Source organism: Hydractinia symbiolongicarpus, chromosome 2 (genome assembly GCF_029227915.1).
Source record: "Hydractinia symbiolongicarpus strain clone_291-10 chromosome 2, HSymV2.1, whole genome shotgun sequence".
NCBI lineage: Eukaryota > Metazoa > Cnidaria > Hydrozoa > Anthoathecata > Hydractiniidae > Hydractinia > Hydractinia symbiolongicarpus.
Genome location: NC_079876.1, coordinates 7119567 through 7125212, shown reverse-complemented (window position 1 = coordinate 7125212; position 5646 = coordinate 7119567).

The window sequence follows — 5646 nt, the reverse complement described above, 5'->3', positions numbered from 1 at the left end:
CCCTGGGTACTTTCTTTGTATACTTTTGAATATGCGGGCCGAGTCCGGGGTTTACGGGAAATGGCGGGTTTTCGTTTGCCGGCGATTAAACTTCTTTTATTCAGCGTCTTATCAAAAATGAAAACATTTTTGAAAACTACAAGTCTCATGGGCTTTAGTGGTGAAATAATAATTTAAAAAATCGTTCGGGAAATGAGTTTACACCCTGGGTACTTTCTTTGTATACTTTTGACTATACGGGCAGAGTCCGGGATTTACAGGAAATCGCAGGTTTTCGTTTGCCGGCGATTAAACTTCTTTCATTCAGCGTCTCATCAAAAATGAAAACATTTTTGAAAAGTACAAGTCTCATGCGTCTTAGTGGTGAAAATATAATTTAAAAAATCGTTCGGAAAATGAGTTTACTCCCTGGGTACTTTCTTTGTATACTTTTGACTATACGGGCCGAATCCGGGATTTACGGGAAGTCGCGGGTTTTCTTTTGCCGGCGATTAAACTTCTTTTATTCAGCGTCTCATCAAAAATGAAAACATTTTTGAAAACTACAAGTCTCATGCGTTTTAGTGGTAAAAAAATAATTTAAAAAATCGTTCGGGAAATGAGTTTACTCCCTGGGTACTTTCTTTGTATACTTTTGAATATGCGGGCCGAGTCCGGGGTTTACGGGAAATGGCGGGTTTTCGTTTGCCGGCGATTAAACTTCTTTTATTCAGCGTCTTATCAAAAATGAAAACATTTTTGAAAACTACAAGTCTCATGGGCTTTAGTGGTGAAATAATAATTTAAAAAATCGTTCGGGAAATGAGTTTACACCCTGGGTACTTTCTTTGTATACTTTTGACTATACGGGCAGAGTCCGGGATTTACAGGAAATCGCAGGTTTTCGTTTGCCGGCGATTAAACTTCTTTCATTCAGCGTCTCATCAAAAATGAAAACATTTTTGAAAACTACAAGTCTCATGCGTCTTAGTGGTGAAAATATAATTTAAAAAATCGTTCGGAAAATGAGTTTACTCCCTGGGTACTTTCTTTGTATACTTTTGACTATACGGGCCGAATCCGGGATTTACGAGAAGTCGCGGGTTTTCGTTTGCCGGCGATTAAACTTCTTTTATTCAGCGTCTCATCAAAAATCAAAACGTTTTTAAAAACTACAAGTCTCATGGGTTTTAGTGGTGAAATAATAATTTAAAAAATCGTTCGGGAAATGAGTTTACATCCCGGGTACTTTCATTACTATACGGGCCAAGTCCGGGATTTACGGGAAATCGCAGGTTTTCGTTTGCCGGCGATTAAACTTCTTTTATTCAGCGTCTCATCAAAAATGAAAACATTTTTGAAAACTTCAAGTCTCATGCGTTTTAGTGGTGAAAAAATATTTTAAAAAATCGTTCGGGAAATGAGTTTACTCCCTGGGTACTTTCTTTGTATACTTTTAACTATACGGGCCGAGTCCGGGATTTACGGGAAGTCGCGGGTTTTCGTTTGCCGGCGTTTAAACTTCTTTTATTCAGCGTTTCATCAAAAATGAAAACATTTTTAAAAACTACAAGTCTCATGGGCTTTAGTGGTGAAATAATAATTTAAAAAATCGTTCGGGAAATGAGTTTACACCCTGGGTACTTTCTTTGTATACTTTTGGCTATACGGGCCGAGTCCGGGATTTACGGGAAATCGCAGGTTTTCGTTTGCCGGCGATTAAACTTCTTTTATTCAGCGTCTCATCAAAAATGAAAACATTTTTGAAAACTACAAGTCTCATGCGTTTTAGTGGTAAAAAAATAATTTAAAAAATCGTTCGGGAAATGAGTTTACTCCCTGGGTACTTTCTTTGTATACTTTTGAATATGCGGGCCGAGTCCGGGGTTTACGGGAAATGGCGGGTTTTCGTTTGCCGGCGATTAAACTTCTTTCATTCAGCGTCTCATCAAAAATGAAAACATTTTTGAAAACTACAAGTCTCATGCGTTTTAGTGGTGAAAATATAATTTAAAAAATCGTTTGGAAAATGAGTTTACTCCCTGGGTACTTTCTTTGTATAATTTTGACTATACGGGCCGAATCCGGGATTTAGGAGAAGTCGCGGGTTTTCGTTTGCCGGCGATTAAACTTCTTTTATTCAGCGTCTCATCAAAAATGAAAACATTTTTAAAAACTACAAGTCTCATGGGTTTTAGTGGTGAAATAATAATTTAAAAAATCGTTCGGGAAATGAGTTTACATCCCGGGTACTTTTATTACTATACGGGCCGAGTCCGGGATTTACGGGAAATCGCAGGTTTTCGTTTGCCGGCGATTAAACTTCTTTTATTCAGCGTCTCATCAAAAATGAAAACATTTTTGAAAACTACAAGTCTCATGCGTTTTAGTGGTGAAAAAATATTTTAAAAAATCGTTCGGGAAATGAGTTTACTCCCTGGGTACTTTCTTTGTATACTTTTAACTATACGGGCCGAGTCCGGGATTTACGGGAAGTCGCGGGTTTTCTTTTGCCGGCGTTTAAACTTCTTTTATTCAGCGTCTCATCAAAAATGAAAACATTTTTAAAAACTACAAGTCTCATGGGCTTTAGTGGTGAAATAATAATTTAAAAAATCGTTCGGGAAATGAGTTTACTCCCTGGGTACTTTCTTTGTATACTTTTGACTATGCGGGCCGAGTCCAGGGTTTACGGGAAATGGCGGGTTTTCGTTTGCCGGCGATTAAACTTCTTTTATTCAGCGTCTCATCAAAAATGAAAACATTTTTAAAAACTACAAGTCTCATGGGCTTTAGTGGTGAAATAATAATTTAAAAAATCGTTCGGGAAATGAGTTTACACCCTGGGTACTTTCTTTGTATACTTTTGACTATACGGCCCGAGTCCGGGATTTACGGGAAGTCGCAGGTTTTCGTTTGCCGGCGATTAAACTTCTTTTATTCAGCGTCTCATCAAAAATGAAAACATTTTTAAAAACTACAAGTCTCATGGGTTTTAGTGGTGAAATAATAACTTAAAAAATCGTTCGGGAAATGGGTTTACATCCCGGGTACTTTCATTACTATACGGGCCGAGTCCGGGATTTACGGGAAATCGCAGGTTTTCGTTTGCCGGCGATTAAACTTCTTTTATTCAGCGTCTCATCAAAAATGAAAACATTTTTGAAAACTACAAGTCTCATGCGTTTTAGTGGTGAAAAAATATTTTAAAAAATCGTTCGGAAAATGAGTTTACTCCCTGGGTGCTTTCTTCGTATACTTTTGACTATACGGGCCGAGTCCGGGATTTACGGGAAGTCGCGGATTTTCGTTTGCCGGCGTTTAAACTTCTTTTATTCAACGTTTCATCAAAAATGAAAACATTTTTAAAAACTACAAGTCTCATGGGCTTTAGTGGTGAAATAATAATTTAAAAAATCGTTGGGGAAATGAGTTTACACCCTGGGTACTTTCTTTGTATACTTTTGACTATACGGGCCGAGTCCGGGATTTACGGGAAATCGCAGGTTTTTGTTTGCCGGCGATTAAACTTCTTTTATTCAGCGTCTCATCAAAAATGAAAACATTTTTAAAAAACTACAAGTCTCATGGGTTTTAGTGGTGAAATAATAATTTAAAAAATCGTTTGGAAAATGAGTTTACTCCCTGGGTACTTTCTTTGTATACTTTTGAATATGCGGGCCGAGTCCGGGGTTTACGGGAAATGGCGGGTTTTCGTTTGCCGGCGTTTAAACTTCTTTTATTCAGCGTTTCATCAAAAATGAAAACATTTTTGAAAACTACAAGTCTCATGCGTTTTAGTGGTAAAAAAATAATTTAAAAAATCGTTCGGGAAAAGAGTTTACTCCCTGGGTACTTTCTTTGTATACTTTTGACTATACGGGCTGAATCCGGGATTTACGGGAAATCGCGGGTTTTCGTTTGCCGGCGATTAAACCTCTTTTAATCAGCGTCTCATCAAAAATGAAAACATTTTTAAAAACTACAAGTCTCATGGGTTTTAGTGGTGAAATAATAACTTAAAAAATCGTTCGGGAAATGAGTTTACATCCCGGGTACTTTTATTACTATACGGGCCGAGTCCGGGATTTACGGGAAATCGCGGGTTTTCGTTTGCCGGCGATTAAACCTCTTTTAATCAGCGTCTCATCAAAAATGAAAACATTTTTAAAAACTACAAGTCTCATGGGTTTTAGTGGTGAAATAATAACTTAAAAAATCGTTCGGGAAATGAGTTTACATCCCGGGTACTTTTATTACTATACGGGCCGAGTCCGGGATTTACGGGAAATCGCAGGTTTTCGTTTGCCGGCGATTAAACTTCTTTTATTCAGCGTCTCATCAAAAATGAAAACATTTTTGAAAACTACAAGTCTCATGCGTTTTAGTGGTGAAAAAATATTTTAAAAAATCGTTTGGAAAATGAGTTTACTCCCTGGGTGCTTTCTTCGTATACTTTTGACTATACGGGCCGAGTCCGGGATTTACGGGAAGTCGCGGGTTTTCGTTTGCCGGCGTTTAAACTTCTTTTATTCAGCGTTTCATCAAAAATGAAAACATTTTTAAAAACTACAAGTCTCATGGGCTTTAGTGGTGAAATAATAATTTAAAAAATCGTTCGGGAAATGAGTTTACACCCTGGGTACTTTCTTTGTATACTTTTGACTATACGGGCCGAGTCCGGGATTTACGGGAAATCGCAGATTTCGTTTGCCGGCGATTAAACTTCTTTTATTCAGCGTCTCATGAAAAATGAAAACATTTTTGAAAACTACAAGTCTCATGCGTTTTAGTGGTTAAAAAAATAATTTAAAAAATCGTTCGGGAAATGAGTTTACTCCCAGGGTACTTTCTTTGTATACTTTTGAATATGCGGGCCGAGTCCGGGGTTTACGGGAAATGGCGGGTTTTCGTTTGTCGGCGATTAAACTTCTTTTATTCAGCGTCTCATCAAAAATGAAAACATTTTTGAAAACTACAAGTCTCATGGGCTTTAGTGGTGAAATAATAATTTAAAAAATCGTTCGGGAAATGAGTTTACACCCTGGGTACTTTTTTTGTATACTTTTGACTATACGGGCAGAGTCCGGGATTTACGGGAAATCGCAGGTTTTCGTTTGCCGGCGATTAAACTTCTTTCATTCAGCGTCTCATCAAAAATGAAAACATTTTTGAAAACTACAAGTCTCATGCGTTTTAGTGGTGAAAATATAATTTAAAAAATCGTTCGGGAAATGAGTTTACTCCCTGGGTACTTTCTTTGTATACTTTTGACTATACGGGCCGAATCCGGGATTTACGGGAAATCGCGGGTTTTCGTTTGCCGGCGATTAAACTTCTTTTAATCAGCGTCTCATCAAAAATGAAAACATTTTTAAAAACTACAAGTCTCATGGGCTTTAGTGGTGAAATAATAATTTAAAAAATCGTTCGGGGAATGAGTTTACACCTTGGGTACTTTCTTTGTATACTTTTGACTATACGGGCCGAGTCCGGGATTTACGGGAAATGGCGGGTTTTCGTTTGTCGGCGATTAAACTTCTTTTATTCAGCGTCTCATCAAAAATGAAAACATTTTTGAAAACTACAAGTCTCATGGGCTTTAGTGGTGAAATAATAATTTAAAAAATCGTTCGGGAAATGAGTTTACACCCTGGGTACTTTTTT